Source organism: Anthonomus grandis, chromosome 5 (genome assembly GCF_022605725.1).
Source record: "Anthonomus grandis grandis chromosome 5, icAntGran1.3, whole genome shotgun sequence".
NCBI lineage: Eukaryota > Metazoa > Arthropoda > Insecta > Coleoptera > Curculionidae > Anthonomus > Anthonomus grandis.
In genome coordinates, this window is record NC_065550.1 from 34,615,245 (window position 1) to 34,630,881 (window position 15,637).

The 15,637-nt window shown below is 27.8% G+C and overlaps 1 protein-coding gene across 4 annotated transcripts in view; it reads right to left on the bottom strand.

Moving 5' to 3' along the window:
• LOC126736922 (semaphorin-2A) overlaps positions 1-15,637 on the bottom strand; it is a 713,174-nt gene that overhangs the window by 21,158 nt on the left and 676,379 nt on the right. The window lies entirely within an intron of this gene.

The window sequence follows — 15,637 nt, forward strand, 5'->3', positions numbered from 1 at the left end:
TGTAATTTTTTATTTCATTCCAGGTATCTGAATTTTTTACATCTTCCAGGAATTTTGCAGAATTTTTGTAGGCTTAATATATAGTATAGGCTTAATATATAATATATATTATAGCTTTTATACCTTCTTGGAAAATATGAAAAATTACGCCTACAACTTGAAAAGACATAAAAATTTAATCCAAATTCCTAAAATACATCAATGATTATTTGCAATTTTTCAAGAATTGATAAAAATATTCCAAAGGTCTAAAATAACACTTTAAATGCCTGGAATAAAAAGGGAAATTAATTAAAACACTTGGAAAGTATAGAAAGTATCCCAACTGCTCGGAATAAAATTGAAAAATTATCAAAATACTTGGAAAATATAAAAAATTACCCCAAATACCTGGAAATGATCAAAAAATTATCCTAAAGAACTAGATCCAGAAAAACTATAAAAAATATTTCAAAATTCCTGATCGATGAAAAAATGCCTGAAAATATATCCAAGTGCCTGGAAAAATGGCTTTAAATATTTTGCATAAGACTGAACATTCCTCTAAAAACCTGGAATATAGTGAACAAAATATTGGGAAAGCCTGAAAGAAAAACTAGTGAAAAAGCTAGGAAAGTATAAAAAATTTCAAAAATAAAAAAATGGATACATAAAATACATGAAAAATATAAAAAATTGCCCCCGAAGCCTAAAAAACAATAAAAATGGCTCCATATACCTGAAAATTGCAATTTTACTTAAACTACCTTGGAAAATGGATTTAAATATTTTACATAAGACCTTAGAAAATATAAAAAAAACATCCCGGTTGCCTGGAGTAAAATTAATATCATATTTTTATCTTTAACCATATATTTATTAATTATTAAGTTGTAGATTGAAGATGGCCTAAATAAAAGTCGAAAGATTGGTGTTCCTCATGGAACAAAATCAGGTTAATTTAAGGCCCTAAACCTGAAATACTCTCTTTCAAAGTAAATTTAATTTCTTTATACAATTGAAGAACATTTTCATAATATCAAAAAATTCTTGGCTTTTTTCTCGAAAACTATGGATATTTTTTTTTTAATTTTGCAAGAATTTGTAAGGCAATAAAAAAATATGCCAAGGATTTATTCAAAAATTATATATATTTTTTTAATTATAATTTTTCTTCTTCATGTAATTTGACACAACATTAAATCGTAGATTTAATTACTAAATGCTTAAAGAAGAAAAAGTGAATCATTTCGCCTGTTCCAAGCACATCAGCTAATATTGAAAATGCATGAAAAAGAGCAAAACAGGTAGCTTGCGTCCTAACATCTCCAGAAAATATTCAAAAACAAAAATTGGCTAACGCGCGTAAGAAGGACAAAGAGAAGAAAAAAGAAATTAAAAAAAATACGACGATTATAAACAAGCAAAAACAAAAAAATAATGATGATGGGTCAAATGATTCATGTGTAAAGGAACAAACTAGAAACATAAAAGGGAAAAATAAATTAAACCTAACCACCCAAAAACCAAGAGCGAAAAAACTTAAATTAAATAAAGACGACTATGTTTCCGAATCTGAGGATTGCTCACAAGAAGATTCTACAAAATGCCTTGGATGTGGCGAGATATACATAACTCACAACTAAAACTGATGACTGGATTAATGTATTCACTGGACAAGTTGGTTCCATGAAAGCTGCTCTAAATATTTGAATCTCTGTGACCTATGTGGAAAAATTTAATCAAAAAAGCGATGTTAAATTAAATTTTTTTAATGGGCCGTCTCACCCAGTATGGGTGAGCCAACTAACCCTTAGCACCTGGGAGAGTTGGCCCATTCAGCTTATTTTTTTAAAACTGTTTGCAGAGCTAGATTTTTTAGTTTTTCTTTAAATGTTACTTTTGACGTTAACTGGAATAAATGCTTATGTTCAATTTTTTTTCTTTGGTTTGATTAACCTTTGGGTTTTTATTTTATGTCATTTTTTAAAAAAGGAAGCCATCTATCCCGCACTTATCCTATGCCTATTCTTCTTTATTAAGCTTTCCCTTAATAAAATGCATGAATTCCCATAAATTCCTGATGCAAAAGAAAAAAATTATTATCCCACTTGACTCGTCCAATTTCTGGAAAAACATGGGGTCACATTTATATGTGGCCACGCATTATATTAACCGAACCCCCGAGGCATATTTCCCTCACATTTCATTTTGGCAAATGCGGTCATCGGAGGGCTTTTACTAATGAGAGGCCATCTTGTTATAATACGTTATATAGGAACTCCTCAGTTTATTAAATGGACTTGCGGACGTGAAGAGATTTTATACGAGCCTTTTATTATCTATGTTATCCGGGATTAATTAATCTCCTTCTATACGAGAATTTCCCATTATACAATTACCGATTTAATTTATACATTTGAAAAAAAAAGGCCGGTTTGCTATTTGCTACTACTACTGGCAAATGTCCCCCAAATCTATTCGCGTAGTCAATAAAAGGTTTAAAATACGGCAATTTTCAGCATCGCAACAACTACAAAACGGTGGGTTTAACAAATTTACTGTTTAACCATTCGATGAAAATGCGCTTTTCGAGAGGACATGACAGCAAATTCGTTTAACGCGATTATGCATTTTGTTTTAGGCCGTGCTGTACTATTTTATTCACTTTTTTTTCTATTTTTTGCTGTTTTATGATGTCGAAAAGTGCATTTTGAGGGGACACGATCCCAGTTACATACGTTCCTATTTTTAATTTGAAATTGTCATAGAAGCAAAAATAGAATAAGAAACTTTTTTTTGCAGGTCGAAATTGCTTATTTTTAAAATGTGTTTTTTTTTAAATTCTATTATGTGGAAATCAAATTGGGGTTTTCTTACTTTTTCCTCGAGGGAGTTTTAAAAATTAAAAAAAAAAAAACTTGAACTTATCCATACATTAAGAGGAAATAACCAGTTTTTTTGATATTTTGAATTTTATAAAAAATTAAATTTTATATTTAATTTAAACTAAATAAATAAAACAAAAAGTAAAAAATAATTTAATTAGATCGATAGATTTTGAGAACATGACGAGTTTTCTTGTCAAAATTACAGAAAAATAAAATGAAAAAAATATATATATTTTTCAACAATGTCCATGGAATTTATATGTTTTTTATTATTGGTTAACTTTGTAAATTTTTGCTAAAGTAAAAAATTAATAAGAATTTCTCAGATTTATATTATGTTCTTTTCTCTTGCATGGATATTAAAATTCAATTAAAAATACACGAAAAAAAATTTCTTTCAAAGAATCCATAGAAATTTTATATTGTTTTTGGTTAACTTTGTGAATTCTTACCAAAAAATAAATAATCTGTTTAATAACAACATAAAAAATTAAACAAAACCTGTAAAAAAATTAACTGACAATGAATAAAAAGCAATATAAAAAAGGACTAATTTTTTATGATGTTATTCCAAATATATACAGCAACAAAATAGTATCATTTGTAACCTAGAAGATGGTCTTAATAAGGGCTAAGATGTCATCATTTCTTCAGTTTTATTTTTATTTGACATACCTTGTTACACTTTCTCTCTTTTTAGCATTAATGACGACTTTATTAATTAAATTTACTATTTAACATTTCGTTAAAATTATTAAATTATAAATATTATATTTAAAAAATTCCTTGAATCTTTATACTTTTTATTGGCCAATTTTTCAGCATTTTGCCAGATAAAAAAAAATTTAATCATTTACACATTTCGACAAAATAGCCAGTTCCTTCTAGATTTTGAAAATTTTCTTCTGTTGTATCTCATATTAAAACTAAATTTAATACTTAATACTTTGTCGAAACTATATAAAGAAAAAAAAATCTCAAAAAATCCATCGAACCGTATTTTTTGTTGGTTTTTTTTACAAAAAAAAAATTCTATATATTTCAAAAAATGGTCAGTATTTTAAGATTTTGAAAATTTGTCTTTATTGTATAAAAAAATCAGATTTAATTATTAATATTTTCTCAAAAATACACGAAGAAAAAAATGTATATGGAATTAAAAAAAATCCCAGGAAATTTTTTCATGTGCTTTTTCTATAGGAAACCTTTAACAGTAAAACCATTTTCATTAACCTTAAATTTTTTTTTTATTGGGTCATTTTTGCAGTACTTTTTGGCAAAAAACCAAAAAAAAAAAAACGGTAGTAACTTAATCTGTATAAAGGACTTAAAATTTAAAAAAACTCCATACGTCTTGAGAAAATTTTGCTGAGCCAGTTTTCTGAGATTTTTACAGTTTTTTCTTCAAGTTTTATGATTATTACTTTATCAAAAATACACAAAAAAAACCCGATTTTAGGGATTTTTTTCTTATAATTCTTCTATAACAGATTCTTATAATAATTAAATACACAGTTTTGGAGAAATAAATGTAATTTAAAAAAATTACATTATTGCACACTGCCCATTTTATTGAAATATACGGAAAAATTAATTTTTTTCTGATTTTCACAAGTTTCAAAAATTGCCCAATAAAACAAAGAATAATTGCTTGAAAAAATAATTGTAAAAATTTCGGAAAAAATCTCTTGAATCCCTATTGTTTGTTTTATTGGGCAATTTTTCAAACTTGCGAAAATCAGAAAAAAATAAATTTATCCGTACATTTCAAAAAAATGGGCAGGCAATCTCTGGAAAAAACAGATCACTTCAACTGCCTGGAAGAAATGAAAAATAACTTTAATTACTTCAAAATAGTCTCTACTGCTTGTAAAGTTGACTTTAACTTTAGGAACTCAAGTGACTATTTCAGCCAGTTGAAACTTCTTTCAGGCAAATCCCTAGAATAAATTGATGATTTCAACTGCCTGAAAGTCTTGAAAAATGACTCCTAATTGTGTCAACTGTCTGGCCGTACCAAAGTATGACTTTAATTACTTCAAAATTGTTTCAAATACCTGAAAAAATAATTTTATCTATTTGAAAGTCAAGTGACTATTTTCCAGGCTTTTTTTAAAGTTTTTTTTAATATTAAGAAAAAAAATTGAATTTAAGAAATATTAATTTTTTGCAAAAAATCTTTAGAATCTGTTTCTTTTTACTGACCAATTTTTCAATATTTTGTCAAAATACAAAAAAAAATATATATTAATTTCCAAAAAATCCTTCCTTTCTTTGTATAGCCAGGACGTACCAAATATTCACTTAGATTATTTCAAAATAGCCACAAACACCTGGAAAGTCGATTATAATTACTTGGAACTGAAGTGACTAGTCCAGGGAGTTGAAGCTTCTTGCAAGTAACTCCCTAGAAGAAATTGATGCTTCAACTGCATGGAAAATGACTCCCAATAGCTCCAACTGACAAGGCAAACCAAAAAATTACTTCAAATTTATTAAAATTACTTCAAATGCCTGGAAAGCTGACTTTAACTAGTTGGAACTTAAGTGATTATTACAGGCAATTGAAGCTTTTTCTAGGCAATTCCCTGTAATTAATTGATGCTTCAACTACTTGAAAGTGCTGGACATTGACTTCCAATGGTTTCAACTGCCTGGACGTACTAAAAAATTCAGATAAATCCAGCAAAGAACAAACTTTACAAGAAAGGTGCCAAGGAAAATGGTGAAATCATTCGTAATAAATATCAAAATCTAAGAACCAATAAGAGTAAAGAAAGAAAGATTTTACGTGCAATGCATAGAATGAAACAAAAATAATTCAAAAGAACTCTGGAAAATTTAAAAACAACATATGTCCAATGAATAATTAATTTTTGATAGTATCAGTTGCACATAGAAGGCTGACATTGCACAGAAATTCAATAAATATTTTGTGATTACTTATGATTAGTAACATATTGAGTGAAGATGTTTCTCAAGAGGCTTTTGGGATCAATTATTTTACAAGAACCCCTATACCAAATAGTTTTTTTTTAAATAAAGGTACTTTTGAAAAATTTAACAACATACTTTTTTTTACTTACTTACAACATTTTTTTTTAATAATAAATTTGCTAGAGAAAGAAAAAAAATAGAATTTAAAAAAAATATATTTTTTGCAAAAAATCATTAGAATCAATTTTTTTATTGGCAAGTTTCTTTTTTATCAAAATACAAATTCGAAAAAATAACCAGTTTTTTTGAGATTTTGCAAATTTGCCTCTTTCCTTTCTTTATATAGCCTGGACGTACCAAAAATTCACCTCAATCATTTCAAGATAGCCTTAAATGCCTGGAAAAATGATTAGTAACTACTCATAATTCATAATTAAAAGAAAAATATATTTAGAAAAAATCTTTTTTTTCTGTTAAGCAATTTTGAAATTTTTGCCAAAATAAAAAAAAAATCGAGAAAATAGGCAGTTTTTGAATATTTTGTATAAACATAGAAAAAAAAATTACAAAAAAATTAAAATCCACAAAAGTTTTGTTTTTTTTTTATTGGTCACCTTTTCAAAATTTTTCCAAAATAAAATACAACTTTAAAACATCTATACATTTTCAGAAAATGGGCATTTTGAGATTTTGAAAATTTGATCTATTGTATAGTCGGGACGTACTCAAATACCAGGAAAATTCAAATGCCTGAAAAGTTGATATTAACTTGATATTAATTTGAAACTACTTCCAAGCAATTTTCTGGAAGAAATTGACGCTTTCAACTGCCTGGCCGTACCAAAGTATGACTTCAGTTACTTCAAAATTGTTTTAAATGCCTGGAAAAATTACTTTATCTACTTGGAACTCTTGTGACTATTTTCCAGGCAATTGAAGCTTATTCCAAGCAATTCCACTTAAGTGACTCTTTTAGGCAATTTTTCGGAAGAAATTGATTATTTTAACTGCCTAGAATTGCCGAAAAGTGACTCGCAATAGTGTCAGCAATGTGGATAGACCGAAAAATAACAATTAGTGTAAAAGTTGCCTGTAAAGTTGACTTCAACTACTTGAAACTTAATCGGGTGACTATTCCAAAAATTTGAAGTTTGGAAAATCTAATTTTTTTACTCGAATATTCGCCTCCAAGGTAAATTTTGAAAAGTTAATTTAGAAAAAAAAGGATTTTGAAATAAGCTCCGAAAATTCAGTTTAATTTTTAATTTTGAAAATTTTAAACTTTCATTTAGGGATATTTTGTGTTTTTTAGAATTATCCTTTAAAACTAAATTTGAAATTTTACTTTTTTTTACTTAAAAACTAGTCTCCCAAGTTAATTTCGAACTTTAACGTTTTTAAAATTTTTTTCAATTTAGTTTTTTTTAATACTAAATTTGCTAGAGAAAGGAAAAAATTGAATTTAAGAAATATATATTTTTTTGCAAAAAATCATTAGAATCTTTTTTTTTTATTAGCAAATTTTTCAAAATTTTGTCAAAATACAAATTCGAAAAAATTGCCAGTTTTTTTGAGATTTTGCAAATTTGCCTCCTTCCTTTCGTTATATAGCCTGGACGTACCAAAAATTCACCTCAATTATTTCAAAATAGCCTCAAATGCCTGGAAAGTTGATTAATAACTACTTGGAACTCAAGTGACTCGTTCAGGGAGTTGAAATTTCTTGCAAGTAATTCCCTGGAAGTAATTGATGCTTCAACTACCTGGAAGTGCTTTGAATTGACTTCCAATGGTTTCAACTGCCTGGACGTACCAAAAAATTACTTCAGACAAATCCAGCAAAGAACAAACTTTAACAAAAAAGGTGCCAAGAAAAATAGTGAAATTATTCGGAATAAATATAAAAATCTAAGAACCAATAAGAGTGAAGAAAGAAAGATTTTACGTGCAATGAATAGAATGAAACAAAAATAATCCAAGAGAACTCTGGAAAAATTTAAAGACAACATATGCCCAATGAATAATTAATTTTTGATAGTATCAATTGCACACAGGAGGCTTACATTGCACAGAGATTCAATAAATGTTTTGTGATTACTTATGATTAGTAACATATTGAGTAAAGATGTTTCTCAAGAGGCTTTTGGGATCAATTATTTTACAAGAACCCCTATACCAAATAGTTTTTTTTTTAAATAAAGGTACTTTTGAAAAATTTAATAACATACTTTTTTTTACTTACTTACAACATTTTTTTTAATAATAAATTTGCTAGAAAAAGAAAAAAATAGAATAAAAAAAATATATATTTTTTGCAAAAAATCATTGGAATCAATTTTTTTTATTGGCAAATTTCTCAAAATTTTTTCAAAATACAAATTCGAAAAAATGACCAGTTTTTTTGAGATTTTGCAAATTTGCCTCTTTCCTTTCTTTATATAGCCTGGACGTACCAAAAATTCACCTCAATTATTTTAAAATAGCCTCAAATGCCTGGAAAGTTGATTAGTAACTACTCATAATTCATAATTAAAAGAAAAATATATTTAGAAAAAAATCTTTTTTTTCTGTTAAGCAATTTTAAAATTTTTGCCAAAATAAAAAAAAAAATCGAGAAAATAGGCAGTTTTTGAACATTTTGTCAAACATAGAAAAAAAAATTACAAAAAAATTAAAATCCACAAAAGTTTTGTTTTTTTTTATTGGTCACCTTTTCAAAATTTTGCCAAAATAAAATACAACTTTAAAACATCTATACATTTTCAGAAAATGGGCATTTTGAGATTTTGAAAATTTCATCTATTGTATAGTCTGGACGTACTCAAATACCAGGAAAATTCAAATGCCTGAAACGTTGATATTAACTTGAATTAATTTGAAACTACTTCCAAGCAATTTTCTGGAAGAAATTGACGCTTTCAACTGCCTGGCCGTACCAAAGTATGACTTCAGTTACTTCAAAATTGTTTTAAATGCCTGGAAAAATTACTTTATCTACTTGGAACTCTTGTGACTATTTTCCAGGCAATTGAAGCTTATTCCAAGCAATTCCACTTAAGTGACTCTTTTAGGCAATTTTTCGGAAGAAATTGATTATTTTAACTGCCTAGAATTGCCGAAAAGTGACTCGCAATAGTGTCAGCAATGTGGATAGACCGAAAAATAACAATTAGTGTAAAAGTTGCCTGTAAAGTTGACTTCAACTACTTGAAACTTAATCGGGTGACTATTCCAAAAATTTGAAGTTTGGAAAATCTAATTTTTTTACTCGAATATTCGCCTCCAAGGTAAATTTTGAAAAGTTAATTTAGAAAAAAAAGGATTTTGAAATAAGCTCCGAAAATTCAGTTTAATTTTTAATTTTGAAAATTTTAAACTTTCATTTAGGGATATTTTGTGTTTTTTAGAATTATCCTTTAAAACTAAATTTGAAATTTTACTTTTTTTTACTTAAAAACTAGTCTCCCAAGTTAATTTCGAACTTTAACGTTTTTAAAATTTTTTTCAATTTAGTTTTTTTTAATACTAAATTTGCTAGAGAAAGGAAAAAATTGAATTTAAGAAATATATATTTTTTTGCAAAAAATCATTAGAATCTTTTTTTTTTATTAGCAAATTTTTCAAAATTTTGTCAAAATACAAATTCGAAAAAATTGCCAGTTTTTTTGAGATTTTGCAAATTTGCCTCCTTCCTTTCGTTATATAGCCTGGACGTACCAAAAATTCACCTCAATTATTTCAAAATAGCCTCAAATGCCTGGAAAGTTGATTAATAACTACTTGGAACTCAAGTGACTCGTTCAGGGAGTTGAAATTTCTTGCAAGTAATTCCCTGGAAGTAATTGATGCTTCAACTACCTGGAAGTGCTTTGAATTGACTTCCAATGGTTTCAACTGCCTGGACGTACCAAAAAATTACTTCAGACAAATCCAGCAAAGAACAAACTTTAACAAAAAAGGTGCCAAGAAAAATAGTGAAATTATTCGGAATAAATATAAAAATCTAAGAACCAATAAGAGTGAAGAAAGAAAGATTTTACGTGCAATGAATAGAATGAAACAAAAATAATCCAAGAGAACTCTGGAAAAATTTAAAGACAACATATGCCCAATGAATAATTAATTTTTGATAGTATCAATTGCACACAGGAGGCTTACATTGCACAGAGATTCAATAAATGTTTTGTGATTACTTATGATTAGTAACATATTGAGTAAAGATGTTTCTCAAGAGGCTTTTGGGATCAATTATTTTACAAGAACCCCTATACCAAATAGTTTTTTTTTTAAATAAAGGTACTTTTGAAAAATTTAATAACATACTTTTTTTTACTTACTTACAACATTTTTTTTAATAATAAATTTGCTAGAAAAAGAAAAAAATAGAATAAAAAAAATATATATTTTTTGCAAAAAATCATTGGAATCAATTTTTTTTATTGGCAAATTTCTCAAAATTTTTTCAAAATACAAATTCGAAAAAATGACCAGTTTTTTTGAGATTTTGCAAATTTGCCTCTTTCCTTTCTTTATATAGCCTGGACGTACCAAAAATTCACCTCAATTATTTTAAAATAGCCTCAAATGCCTGGAAAGTTGATTAGTAACTACTCATAATTCATAATTAAAAGAAAAATATATTTAGAAAAAAATCTTTTTTTTCTGTTAAGCAATTTTAAAATTTTTGCCAAAATAAAAAAAAAAATCGAGAAAATAGGCAGTTTTTGAACATTTTGTCAAACATAGAAAAAAAAATTACAAAAAAATTAAAATCCACAAAAGTTTTGTTTTTTTTTATTGGTCACCTTTTCAAAATTTTGCCAAAATAAAATACAACTTTAAAACATCTATACATTTTCAGAAAATGGGCATTTTGAGATTTTGAAAATTTCATCTATTGTATAGTCTGGACGTACTCAAATACCAGGAAAATTCAAATGCCTGAAACGTTGATATTAACTTGAATTAATTTGAAACTACTTCCAAGCAATTTTCTGGAAGAAATTGACGCTTTCAACTGCCTGGCCGTACCAAAGTATGACTTCAGTTACTTCAAAATTGTTTTAAATGCCTGGAAAAATTACTTTATCTACTTGGAACTCTTGTGACTATTTTCCAGGCAGTTGAAGCTTATTCCAAGCAATTCCACTTAAGTGACTCTTTTAGGCAATTTTTCGGAAGAAATTGATTATTTTAACTGCCTAGAATTGCCGAAAAGTGACTCGCAATAGTGTCAGCAATGTGGATAGACCGAAAAATAACAATTAGTGTAAAAATTGCCTGTAAAGTTGACTTCAACTACTTGAAACTTAATCGGGTGACTATTCCAAAAATTTGAAGTTTGGAAAATTTAATTTTTTTACTCGAATATTCGCCTCCAAGGTAAATTTTGAAAAGTTAATTTAGAAAAAAAAGGATTTTGAAATAAGCTCTGAAAATTCAGTTTAATTTTTAATTTTGAAAATTTTAAACTTTCATTTAGGGATATTTTGTGTTCTCTAGAATTGTCCTTTAAAACTAAATTTGAAATTTTACTTTTTTTTACTTAAAAACCAGTCTCCCAAGTTAATTTCGAAATTTTACGTTTTTAAAATTTTTTTTAATTTAGTTTTTTTTAATACTAAATTTGCTAGAGAAAGAAAAAAATTGAATTTAAGAAATATATATTTTTTGCAAAAAATCATTAAAATCAATTTTTTTTATTGGCAAATTTCTCAAAATTTTATCAAAATACAAATTCGAAAAAATGGCCAGTTTTTTTGAGATTTTGCAAATTTGCCACATTTCTTTCTTTATATAGCCTGGACGTACCAAAAATTCACCTCAATTATTTCAAAATAGCCTCAAATGCCTGGAAAGTTGATTAATACTTGGAACTCAAGTGACTAGTCCAGGGAGTTGAAGCTTCTTGCAAATAATTCCCTAGAAGAAATTGATGCTTCAACTGCATGGAAAATGACTCCCAATAGTTCCAACTGACTAGGCAAACCAAAAAATTACTTCAAGCATATTAAAATTACTTCAAATGCCTGGAAAGTTGACTTTAACTAGTTGGAACTCAAGTGACTATTACAGGCAATTGAAGCTTCTTCTAGGCAAAAACAAAGGTAAGGACACAAAGTCACGGTCTCATCAAATCCATATAATTTCTTAAAAAAGCTCAAAAGCTACATGTGTTTCGCTCCAGTCAGAGCATCATCAGGCCTACTACCCTACATGCAATTTTCTGGAAGAAAGTGACGTTTTCAATTGCCTAGAAAAATTACCTTATCTACTTGGAACTCTAGTGACTATTTTCCGGATAGTTAAAGCTTATTACAAGCAATTTAAGCACGTAAGTGACTTTTTCAAGCAATTTTTCGGAAGAAATTGATTATTTCAACTGCCTAGAACTGCCAGAAAATGACTCGCAATAGTTTGAACTGCCTGGACGTACCAAAAATATACTTGGAATTAATATAAAAATTTAAGAAATATTATTCTAATTTTATTTTATATTAATTATATTATTCTAAATTCATTATATAAAATAGGAGCGGACTTGAAAAACAAATAATTGAAATAAAAAAATTAAAGACCCTTTTGCCCAATAAAATAAATTTTGACAGTATCAATTGCACACAGGAGGCTGACTGATTCAATAAATATTTTGTAAATAGTATTACACATAATGTTATTGAAGATATTCCTGAAGCAACTTATGGACTAAATAATTTCGCAAGAACTCTTGTATAAAATAGTTTAATGACAAAACTTTACTTAACAAAAAATGAAGGTACTTCACAACAAATAATAATTTAATGCAAAAATGATAAAACATCACTGCCAGTCTTTAATACGTATTTTAGACTAACTGTGGTAGAAGTTTCGTAAGTCTGGGTTGAATCCATAGTTAGTTATAATTTTTTTAAACCGATCAAAAACTATTAACGAAATTTAAAACGATTAAAAACATTTTTATTTTATAGATTTTTGACTAACTTATAAAAATTACAATGTACGATTAAATCGATAAAAATAACCATCTGTTGGAGCATCAAAGCCGCAATTAGAATTCACCTGTCATAAAAAATAACATTAAAAATATTTACAGCCCCGGCCGTTATCCTATTTTCTTCTACAATTATGCTTTAAAATTAAATTTGAAATTACACTTTTTTTACCTAAAAACTAGTCTCCCAAGTTAATTTCGAAACTTCGCTTTTTAAAAAATGTTTAAATTTAGTTTTTTTTTATATTAAATTTGCTAGAGAAAGAAAAAAAATAGAATTTAATAAATATATATTTTTTGCAAAAAATCATTAGAATTTTTTTTTTATTGGCAAATTTTTCAAAATTTTGTCAAAGTACAAATTCGAAAAAATGGCCAGTTTTTTTGAGATTTTGCAAATTTGCCCCCTTCCTTTCATTATATAGCCTGGACGTACCAAAAATTCACCTCAATTATTTCAAAATAGCCTCAAATGCCTGGAAAGTTGATTAATAACTACTTGGAACTCAAGTGACTCGTTCAAGGAGTTGAAATTTCTTGCAAGTAATTCCCTGGAAGTAATTGATGCTTCAACTACCTGGAAGTGCTTTGAATTGACTTCCAATGGTTTCAACTGCCTGGACGTACCAAAAAATTACTTCAGATAAATCCAGCAAAGAACAAACTTTACAAAAAAGGTGCCAAGGAAAGTAGTGAAATCATTCGGAATAAATATAAAAATCTAAGAACCAATAAGAGTGAAGAAAGAAAGATTTTACGTGCAATGCATAGAATGAAACAAAAATAATCCAAGAGAACTCTGGAAAAATTTAAAGACAATATATGCCCAATGGGACTTTAGTTTTTAGATTTAGAAATTAGTAACATATGGAATAAAGATATTCCTCAAGAGGCTTTTGGGATAAATTATTTTACAAGAACCCCTGTATTAAATAGTTTCTTTTTAACAAAAAATTAAAGTACTTTACAGTAAAATTTAACCACATATAACTAAACCTGGTTTGTCGTTTAAAAATCTTCAGATATTGTGTATTTAATTTTTGTAAATTTGGAGATTTTTAACAAACATTCTGTAATAACAAAATATCAGTGCCAGTCTTTGACGGGTATCTTAGACTAACTGTAGTATAAATTTGTTAGGTCTAAGTGGAATCAGTACTTGGCTATAATTTTTTAAGGAAATCCCCCAAAAATATCTGGTAACGCCTTATGCAACATTAAAAAATGTTACCTCAAATTAAAGCTCTCTTTTGTGAAATAATATACATGGCGTTCCAGTAAACAATACATACTTTATGATAAGTTTCCTGTGACCCACCAAATGTAAATTTTCGGCTACCTTTAATTTTATACTTTAATAAAAAAAAATTACAAAGTACGAATAAACCGATAAAAATAACCATCTGTAGGACCATCAAAGCCCCAATAAGAATTCACCTGTCATAAAAAATAACATTAAAAAGATTTACAGCCCGGCCGTTTTCCCATTTTACAGCAAAAAAATGCAAATACCGGTATTAAAATAAAATATCCGAAAAGAGATAAAAAGAAGGGAAGTTCTTTAAAAAAAAAAAAGGGAGAGCGGTAGCACATGTCGGACGCATCTAATTATCCTTTAAGAGGATGTGACTCCCCGCCATCCCTTCAGCACCACCAACAACACCATGGTCGTAAAAAAGAAACTTTTACAGCAGGAGGGAAACTTTTGGACATTATGGGTTTTTTAACAACTCGGGTTTCGGTCCGGGGGTGGAAACTTTTGAGAAGTAATTTTCCTTTTTCAGTCCTGTAAATATTGTAAAAATAATCAAAACAAATCTAAGCACTTTTTAAGCATTGGTCCAATGAAAATTTGAAATAATTCACGTCAGTTAGATAAATAAAATGTCCGCACGAACAGACATTGATCCAATTACAAAACAAGAACGTTTACCCTCAAAAGTAAAACATGAGAAAATCACATCTGTGACGTGACGAATTAATAAACCAGAAACGTAACTGACTGACGCGTCTCTTTATTCCCGCTCGAATTAAAAAGAGATAAAGTACGAAGGGTCCCATGATGATGAATGACGCGACGTTAATTCGGTTCAAGGAACATTTTCATGGGACAACGTAATCCGGTTTTGGGAAATGATTTTTTTTTGTTTAAATTATCAGGCAGCCAAAAAAAAAATATATATACACTGGGCAGCAAAATTAAGGTTTCCAAAAAAAATTGAAATATTCATTTATTTTTTAAACTGACATATTACAGACATTTTAAATATATACAGGTACTAATTTCACTCAAAGTACATTTGTCTTATTTCTATTTAGTTGAAATTCCAGATGAAATTTAAATTAACTTACCTTTTTTTTGCTTGTAAGTTTATTGGTAAAATTTATCATTTGTACTGAAAATTTTCATTTGTGAGGTACAGTGAGGTATTGCGTTTATTATGAAACGTCAATTAAGAAATTTGATGGCCGAAGAATGTGCTCGGGTAGTCATAGTAAGTCATAGAATTTTTTGTTTCAGCAAGATAATGCTGAAGTTGCTCAGATTGTTCAAAATTATTTTAATGATGTTGGAATTGAAACAATGGATTGGACAGCAAACAGTCCTGATCTTAATCTAATTGAGAATGTTTGGGACATGCTCTACGGTCATTTTCAAGAACTTCCTAACCCTCCTAATACTTTATATGGACTCAATGTCCAAATATGGAATAATTTGGATCAAAACTAGATAACGCCCATAATTTTTAGCATAAATAATCGCTGCTGTGCTAGTATTACAAATAGGGGAGGAAATACCCGTTATTAATTATTTTTATTAATGTTAATATTTTTTTTA